General features: G+C 60.9%; 1 protein-coding gene across 4 annotated transcripts in view; it reads right to left on the reverse strand.

Moving 5' to 3' along the window:
* Positions 1-4628, reverse strand: part of MAMLD1 (mastermind like domain containing 1) — a 112300-nt gene extending 107672 nt beyond the window's left edge. Inside the window, exon 1 of one of the 4 annotated variants that reach the window (XM_082716693.1) lies at positions 4433-4628. The gene's annotated coding sequence lies outside the window, so the exon portion shown is untranslated. Of the gene's footprint in view, positions 1-3787; positions 4093-4432 lie in introns of those variants that run through there. The other 3 variants (XM_082716694.1, XM_082716696.1, XM_082716695.1) reach the window with 3 other exon arrangements.
* Positions 4629-9683: the final 5055 nt, after the last annotated feature.

A 9683-nucleotide genomic window follows, 5' to 3' on the forward strand; every position in this document is an offset into this window, starting at 1 on the left:
CTCCTACCTGAAGATGCAGTGAACACGGAGGCCCCACCCCCACCCCAGCAACAGGCTATTTCCTGGTTGAGTTTAAAAATTCAATGACGTTCCTGTTTCAACCCACACATCTGTGTCACTGTCAGCGTCAGTGGCAGGAAAACAGACGAAGTCACCCTTTGCTAATGATTTCCTAACATGGAATTTCCTTGTATCTCCTGAAGCCTTTCTTCTTCTAAAGCCAAACTGTTTTTCCTCCTCTCAAACACACTGTACTGAAGGAAAACTGAAAATGGTCATGGCCGGAAGGGATGATTTCTGAGGAGATCTTATAAGGAAGAGCTGCAGATCTTTGTGATATTTTTAATATGTGTGTGTTGGGGGTGGGGGAGAAGAGCTGCTAGTTCTTCTAAAGCCAATAGGAACAAAACAGAGAGATTTCCTCCTAGGCATCTGGAAATATCTCAGCCCCTCTCCTGCCTCCTTCTTCCCAAGTTCCACTTGGAGCAACATTCTTTTATCAGTATTAAAGGGAACATCCGCACTGTCCTACTGTCGATTGGCAAGGGGAGCACAGGGAGAGAAGCCAAGTCAGCACCCAGAGTAGGGACAGGCGAGGGGAGAACCACCAAAACAGAAAACAATGTAGAAGCCCGTCTCCTTTCTCCTCTGGAGACTATTCTATTTAATATGCAAACTAGTCATCAAGAGAAAAGAGAGGGATGTTACTTTAAGGCAAAGAAGCTGATTAGCTGCTCCGGCTGGCAGCAAACAGCTGGTCTGTCCGGCAGGTTCAAGGCCATTTCTGCTACTCTCTTATGGAGGCACCATATGTTCCATCTCGCACATCAGCAGCTTTATTTTCCAATGATCCTGCTCCAGAAGGGAAGCACAAAAGGGGGAGGAGAAGGTAGAACCTGTGGTTTACCATTTGAGTACTTCCTTGTGGTTTTAGATGCAGTTGGGATGGGGGGGTCCAGGACATTAACGCTTCACCTTCGGTTCTAAACACCAGAGACCAAATGTTTGACCAATAAGGTCCACTAACCTGCAGAGATTCGAGTGGAGTGAATTAGGGGAAATAAATTCAAAAAGGCACAAATAATATCCCGCCTGAGATTAAAGGGGAAGGGGGAGGCAGGCGGCGAGAGAGCGGGAGGAATTTGACTTCACTCTTTGGACCCCGCCCACTTCTCCCTATTTGTCACTTTTTCTTATTGTCAGTATTCCTCGTCCCAACAGAACAAAACTTTAGGAGAGAGGCGGACAGCTTTGGGTGGGTAGAGGCGGAGGCGGGGCAGGCCGACAGAATGGCGAGAGGTTACTTCTAACAGGTTTAACATTCCTCAGTGCAAGTCCGTGTTCCCGTAAGTTTGGCGGGGCGGGGAGAGAGCAGGTGTAGGGGATGGGGCCCGCTAAATCCTCAGTCCAGCTAATGCCAGCCGCCCACGCGTGGTGGGCACCCCCAACTGTCCGGCACTGGGTCCGTGCGGAGGCGACACACCCATGCACGGTCCCCACGGCCCGTCTAGGCTGCACGAACCTCGGAGGTGGCGGTTCCGACTCCCTCCCTGCCTCCAGACAAAGTGGGACCGCGGAGCGTTCGAGTCCCGGTGTGTGTCGTGGTGGGTGGGGGGAGAGGGTGGCTGGCAGGAGGGCGCAGGAAGGAGTGAGTGTAGCCGCAGGGTGGCGAAAGCCTCACAGTCACTGCCGTCGTCTCAGCCACCCGCGAGCGCGACAGCCGCCGGGAGCGGTGAGGTGAGGGACCCGGGCTGCAAAGCGAAACCGAGGAAAGGGCGCCCCCTATGCCCGCGTCCGGCGAGCGCAGCCGCGAGCTGCGTCTGCCCTTCCCGCGGAGCGTGCTCGGCCTCTGGCCTCCGCGTCCTCCCGCTCGCCGCACCGCTGGCCAGGCCGTCCCGGCCGCTGGAGCCCCGGGTGTCCGCTTCGGACAGGCGGGGCGCGCCATGGGCGCCAGGAGCCAGGGGCTCCCCCACGCCTTCTGGGGTTCCTGGGGAAGGTTTCCGAAACACAACCCCCTCCCCCACCGCCTCCACTTGCCCTCCTGTCCCAAGCGGCTCAAGGCCGCTGGGAGGCAGCCGCCCCCGCCCCCCTGCCTCTGCGTCCCTTTCCCCCTTCCCTCTCTCCAGCCTCCAGGGAAACAAAGGGGCTTTTTATAAAGCGGATTGTTGGCGGCTGCGGCGGCGGGGGTAGGAGGGAGGGGGGATCTATAAAGACAAGAAGACGTGGGGTGGGGGGAGAAGCTGCGCGGCCTCCGGGAGCCCCAAGCGGCCGGGCGGCTGGGAAGCCCCCGCGGGTGCGCGGCCCACCCCGCCCGGCCCGTGGGCACTCGGGCGGCGGCCCGCGCCTGCCAAGGGTTGGGCTGCGCCGCTGCGATGCTGCCCGCCGGCTCGCCGCAGCCCGGGAACACGATTGCTCGGGCCGCGGGGCCGGGGCGGTGGGGACCGCACAATTCCCACGGGGGTCTCCCCTGGGAGACCTGGGCCCTCTTCCCCGCCAACTCTTTCGAAATTGCTTAGGCTCAGGGAGACTTTGCGTCTTTGTTCCAGCGCGGCCGCCTCTCGTTCGATGGGCTCGCTCGCCCTCGCAGACAATGTCCCGGAGCCGGCCTCGGTCGGCTACCCGCAAACGACATGTTGGCTGTAGAGACGGCACCCCGGGGGGATTCCTTCTGCTGCCAAACAACGACGACAAGCCACCCCAGCAAGTGGAGTCCCTTCTTCCCCACGTCCCCCAGCCATCCTGCACTCCCTCCCGCTCACACACTCACACCCACACTCGGGGCGCCCGGCTCAGCCGCACGGAGCTGCGGGAGCGCGGTGGGGCTAAGCCCCCGGCCCGAGGTGCGTCAGTCTGCTCGGGTTCCGACGACTTCAGGGCAGTTTTCTGGCAAGCTAATCCTATTAGTGTCTGCTCAGTCCGCATTTAACCACCGATCAAAATCAGACGGTCCGGCCAGCTTTCCAAGTGGCTTCGGACACACTGCATCGGGACAGAGCCTCACGGAGCCAACTGGCCCAGAAAAGTATTTGGCGGCGCTCCGGGGGGCTTCCCGCCCGCCCTTGCCGGCGCCGGGCGCCGGGCTCTGCCGACGCTCCGAGGCCTGGGAGCTAGGAGCGCGGGGGCGCCGGGAGCTCCGGGCAGGAGCCCAGTCGGGGCTGCCTTGAGCCGCCAGCTCTGTTCGGGGCTGCTCTCCAGAGGAGGATTTGGCAGGGGAGGGAGCGCCAGGCAGCGGGCTCGGCGCACGCACACTCCACACTCCCGCTCAGTGGCGGCAAACCGGCTTGGGGTGTGTGTGTGTGGGGGGGGGGGGGGTTGAAATCCTGTGCCCAGCGCCCACTGACGACTGGCCCAGGCTCAGGGAGCTGGCATGCGATGGGAGCATCGCCGGTGGCATCCGGGCCGCCAGCAGCCAGGGGGGCACCGGAACGGAGTGGGAGCCTCCCGGTGAGCCGGGAGCAGCCCGTGTGGCTCGCGCCCCTCTGCCTTCCGCAACAGATCCCCCCCCCCGCCGCCCCCGGTACTTAACTGCCCCCGCTGGGTTCCAGACACCCGATGGGCGCCAGGGAACAGGCAGAGGCCGAAGTCCTGGGCGATGGGAGCTGCGCCCAGGCCGGCCCGGCCAGTTTGAGAGGGGGGCTGGCCGCGCGGAGCGCCAGGTGGGCTGTGTGCTTGGAGCAAACTTTGGGGTCCCCCAGCTCCTCCGCGACGGGAACCACAAGTAGGGGCCACAAATGCACCCCGGAGCCCCCAGAGCAGCCGGACCTCCCGCTCCCGCCCTCAGTCTTACCGTGCTGCGGAGCTCCCTGGCGGTGGCGGGGGCAGTGCCCGAGGGGCGGGCGGCCGCCGGCGCAGGCAGCCTGGCCTCGGGCACTCGCTGAGCGGCCCGGCCCGGTTGCAGATCACCCCCTGGCTAGCGGCCGGTGCCCCCGCGCCCGCCCGCCGCGGGCTGCTTCAGCTAGCGGCCAAGTTCATGCCGGCGGCGCTGCAGTGGCGGCCTCAATCTGCTCGCTCCATTCCCACCGCCCGGCTCCGCGCCGCGCGCCCGGAAGGTGGAGTTTCGGGGGTTTAAGTTACTGATAGGCATTTCTCACTGCTGTGTCACTCGGGGAGGAGGAGACACGCACGCCGCACACTCACACACCCTCACACTCACGGCGACGAGCGGCTCCGGCCTTAAAGGGGAAGCCGCGCTGCCCCGCCCGCAACCCCGCCAGACCTGAGCCCCCGAAACGCCGAGTTTCCAGGCCGGTTGGGGCTGGGGGCGGCGGAAGCGCGGCGACCACCCAAGGGGCCTCCCCGGCCCTCCTGCCACTCTTTGAAAGGGAAGACGGCCGCAGGATGGCTTCGCTGCGGTCGCCCCGTTTCTCCAGCGCACTGGAGCCAGGGCAACTGGGGAGTGCGGAAGGGAAGGAAGGGCCACGGTCTCACTTACCTCGGTGGCTCCGCACGCAGCGGGAGGCGATGGGTGCCCTCGGCGGCAGGTGGCCCGTCTAGACGGTGCGCTGGTGGGGAGGAGCGACAGCGGGGTGACCGAGGGCTCCTGGGCACAGGCTGATGGAGCTCGCCCGAGGGCAGCAGGCGGAGCCCCGCGCGCTTGGGAAATCCGCACGCGGCAGGTAGCCTTCCCGCGTCTGGGCAGAGCAGGCTGCTAAGCCGTGCGCGTCCCTGACAGACGGAGAGCGATCGGGGAGAGCGGGAGAGCCAGCACTCATCAGCGACAGGGCGAGACAGCGCGCGAGTCTGGCAGACACCGAGAGGGACAGAGGGAAGGACGGAAACCGAGAGAGACACGGGCCGACCGAGAGAAAACGACGGAGCGACGGAGACAGAGTGCTAGAGGGACGCCACGGGGAAGAGAGGGAGGGGTGAGAGCGAGAGCAGATCCCTGAAGACACCAGAGCGTCACAGGGACCGGAGTCTCACCGTAAAGTAGCCTGTTCAATCCCCCCACCCCCCCCCCACCCCTTTCCCATTCTGAGCAGAAACTGACCCCAGAACTGGTGGCCGGACCCCCTCCCCCCCTCGGCCTGGGAGGGCGCTCACCTTCAGTGGTGGCTGCTGGGTCGGTAGCACCGTCCCACGCCTCTGCTAGCTGACTCCCGCTCGGACAACCAAGTCGACCTGCTGTGAGGGCAGGGGGACCAGTGCTCTCAGGTGGCGGCTACTGAACTGCACCGCGCCCCCCCCCACCTCGCCTGGCATCCTCCTTCCCCCTCTCTTGTCCGCCACCCTCGCCATCCCCACCTCCACTGCCCGCCCCCACCTCCGCCTCCGTGCAGACCCTGTCTGTGCTGCCCGCCTTTAAGCTCAGCCAGGAAGGAGCCCAGGAGCGCCAGCCAGTCTCCCTCCCCACTGGCCTGGGACTGAGAAGCCCCTTCCCAAGCTAGGCTGGACCGGCCCCCTCTCTGCAAGGGGTTATCCCAGGGCAGACACCTGCGGCTTCTGTAGGAACATGAGTTCCTTGTGAACCGCCCAGCGGGTCAGAGCGCGCTATCCGCCCTCTGCCCTGGCGCGGAGGCCAGCGGCTCCCCTCCCCCCATACTCGGGGGGGGGGGGGCACTGGCCGGCGCCCCTTCTCCAGGGTTCCCGGCCGGACTGCGTTACCTAACCTGGTTTTCCTGGGTGGTAGCAGCGGCAGAGGCTGAGCTCAGCGCACGGACGCCGCGTCTGGTCCGACAGCAGCGCGTGCAAAAGCCCCAGAGCCCAATCACAGCTCCTGCCCGCACCTCTGAGTAGCGACCTGTCTCCACCACATCTGGTCGCACTCGGCCGCCGAGGGCCAGGAATAAAGGGGTGGGCCCACCGCCCACTCGGCCCCTCCTTCTCTCTGCGCCCACGCCCTCGGCCCCGCGGGAATCGCTGGGGCCCCCTATGAGAACCAACCAAAGTCCCTTCGTGGGCTACGTAGGCGCGACGGAGCTGGGCGCTTGCCTCTGAGAGCGTTTCCCAAAGTTCCCAGGTTGTGGAGCGGCGTCAGCGCCTACGGCGAGGCACAGGTGTCAGACCCCTTCTCCTCAGCCCGCATGCGCCTGGGCGAGCAAGGCCCAAAGAGGCACCTTGCAGGTGCAAGGCTCAGCCGGGCTGTTGGGTAGTTCTCCACCTTGGCAGGGTCCAGCCCAGGCAGCTCTGGAAAGGGCCGTGGGCCTGGAGTAGTTACTGCTCTCCTGATGGAACTGACAGCAGTCCCTGCCTTCACCCCTAACAAGGCCCAAGTGGGCTCCTGGCCCCTGGCCTGTCCCTTCCTGCAAAGATGGGGAGTCATCCAATTGCCACCATGACCCCTTCAGCAAGAGAGAACTCCGGAGAGTCTTGAAGAGAATATGATTAAACCCAGTGGCCCTGGGCTGAATAAAGGTCTATCAGCGTTGCAGAGTGCTTTTGAAAATTCTTCCCACTCCTCAGAGTGCACTGGTCCAGGAGGGTGAAGACGGGGCTCTGTTCCCAGACACTTCCACTCCACTCTCATGTCGCTTCCCCTCTGCTTCCCCAGTGGGATGGGTGATGTCCACATCCCCAGTGTATTGGGAGCTTGAGAGATGACAGGTGCACCCCTGTCGGTCAGCCCCCCTGCCTGGACCACCACTAGACCTCTCCAACTCCAATGTCTCCTCAATGCCACCTCAGTTCACAACACCTCCATCACTCACTTGCCCCAGCTGGGTTCCCTGCTGTCTTCCTTGATTCTTCTCTTACGCTCACACCCCACATCCAGAGCAATAGACAATTCTGCTTCCCTCTGTAATTGCATCCACACTCCCAGCCTTCTCTCCTTCTCCACTACTGCCCTTGCTCCCCGCCACCAGCATCTAACCTTAACAGGTGGCTCTGTTTCCTACCTCCCCCCAGTTGCCTCTTCTCCAAATCCCGGTCGGATCCCTGATGTCTGTGCACCTGCCGTGGCTCCCTGTTTCACTTGGTGACAGGGAATGGCTTCTGGTGGCCTAAAAGGGCCCGTACGCCATGGCCCCCTCCCCAGTCTGGATGGTATCATCTTCCCTCTTGCCCTCCCTATCTCTGCAATTGAGCTCCAGGCTTCCCAACTCTTCCCCAACACACCAAGCACATCCCTCCCTAGGGCCTTTGCACTGGCTTCTCCCGCCACTGGAACGCATTTTCCCAGAAATCTAGGGGGCTGGCTCCCTCCTTTCCTTTAATGTCAACACAAATGTCACCTGGCCTCCCCCTCTGACCTACTCCAGAACCCCTTTCACTCTCTTGTGTCTTCCCCACTTCTAGCACTGCGGTCCCTGGCAGGGAGTATCTGCTTGAGGAATGTTAGTTGGATTCTGTTTTCCCGGAACTTTTCAGGAAACTCTGGGGGCTACAGAATTGGGCACATGCCCTGGGAAAGAGGTGCGTAACTGTGGTACATTTTAAGGAGTTTCAGGACCTGAGGAAAGGTTAAGAAGGATGGAGGCCAGGCCGAGAGCTTTGCGTTAGCGCCATGAAGCTCACCTCAGCTCGGGTCACCCTGGGGCGCTGTGATCCAGATGTGTTGTGGTTCTTTTAGTTACTATAGGAAACAGAGGGTCCCTTGTGGTTATCACCTTGGGTATCCTGAGGCAGACGGAGATCTGGATGAGGGCTTTCTCCTTGGCGAGGAGCCTGGCTCTTGTAACCTTTTTGGCACCCAAATGCAGACCAAGTCTGGAGGTAACAGCTCCCTACACGGACCCAGGCTTGCCCTGTGTTCCATCTGCATGAGTCCCGGTACGCAATGAGGTGTGAGGCATCATCTGCTCCATGTTCTAGATGGGGAAACAGGAGGCTCAGAGAGGTGAAGGGACATGTCCAGGGTCACACAGCTAGAGAGTTGCAGAGTGGGAAACAACTGGGCCCCAAAGCTGAGGCTGCTCCCCTTGCCATTTGGCCATTCACATTAAGTGTGTGCGGTGCTGGTTCCAGGTGAGAAAAGGAATCCCACAGCGCTCTCCAGGGGCGGCTCTTCACCCCAGGGGAATCTCCCGGCCTCTTGCTGACGGGCTGCCTGGAGACTGGCCCGGGGACATCCCTGCCAAGGCTGATGTGGGCCCTCTGGTCTGACCCAAACCTGGAGCTCAAGGGATATGAAAACCATCCGTGGCCATCTGTCATTCCTTGTCCTATTCCAGTGAACACATACTAAGTTATCCCAAGTTCTCGTGACAAATGCTGGGGGCTTAACTGGGCAGCCTCTAGGATTTGGAAAACAGGCGTGCTGACTGCAGAGAAGAAACACACAACTGGTTGCTCTGTTCTTCATTATGCCTCTGCTCCAAAGCGACCCATGGCTCCCTATTACTAATGCCACCGAATCCCAGCTCCTCGGCCTGGCATTCAAGGCCCTCTACCGGTGGGCCCCAGGCTCCCGCTCCACATCTGTCACCTGTTGCTTTCATACATGTCCCTGGGCCTCCTGCCTGGCCGGACTGTGCATTGGACCCCAAACAATTCCTGGTTCTCCCCACCTCTGCACCTTTGCCCATGCATGCCCCACGAAGTGTTCCAGGTCTCCTGTCAAAGTCCCACCCTTGGCCATCCATAGCCCTGTCTGTATCTCTCCGCTTCTGCATGCCCTTGCCCTTGGCTCCTCCCATTTCACTGTTTTACCAGAGCCTTTGCAGATTCCCCCAAAGCCTCTCTGATGAGCTCATGGCCAGAGGGGGCTCAGAGCGCCCTCTGGATGAGAGAATCCAGGTCCAGGGGGAAACAGACAGGTAATGGGTACGGCGCCTCCCCCTGCCAGTCCCCCACCACCGCTGTCCACATGTAGAGGTTGTTGGCTGTGCCGACCTGGACGTCACTCCTTGCCCCTGCTCCCGCACCCCAGCCCTGTCTCCCAGCCCCCTGTGGCCACACTCTCCCCATGCAGAGGCCATGCCCCACAGCCCAGGCTCTGAGTTCTAGGCTCCTGAAGCATCCACTCAGGGCTTGTCAACTCCTCCTCTGACACTCCTGACCCTCGCGACCACAGCAGACTGGAGGCTGCCACCAACAGTAACCAGGACAGACAGATGCCCTCGAGGAGGCCCAAGGTAGCGGTCACCCCGTGCAGAGGAAGTGCAGGTCGATCCGGGAGGCTGGAGCTATGGGGGCAGGTTAGTCCTCGCTCTCTCTTTAGTGAAATGGGGGTCACAGTCGTATCTGCTTCATTGCAATGGAGTTGAGGTTGTGGCCTCTATGACCCGTAGGTCATTAGCCCTCAGACAGGATATGACAGGATACGACCCCAATGATTATTGTCCCCAAACCCCCAAAGACAGGAGGCAGGTGTTGAATCTAAGATGACACCCAGTAGGACGAAAGCTCAGGCCCAACACCGTATGCTATTGGGCAAACTGGGGGCATTTTGATAAGTCCGGCACAAGCTAAGTCTCTGCCAGGTAGGAAGCCAGATTGGGGGGCTTGCAGAGGACATGTGGGGTCAAGGAGAGCCCCTGGGAAATGAGGTGAACTATTTGTCCTCACCGTGTTCTTAAGCAATTTTAATTTTTACGGGGACGTCGGTGACGGTAAGCATTTTTTAAAAATCACAATGGAAACAAATGGAAAATTGTTAAAACATTGATTGTAATTTCCTGGCAATGTCCCTGATTTTAAAAACTAGGAACCTTTAAGAAAAAAGGCCCTCATTAGCAAGCGAGCAGTTAATTAAGGGGTGATAGAAAGGCTTGTATTGATTTTACCGTGAAACCAGAAAACTG

This window comes from Mustela nivalis (assembly GCF_964662115.1).
Source record: "Mustela nivalis genome assembly, chromosome: X".
Taxonomy (NCBI): Eukaryota; Metazoa; Chordata; class Mammalia; order Carnivora; family Mustelidae; genus Mustela; species Mustela nivalis.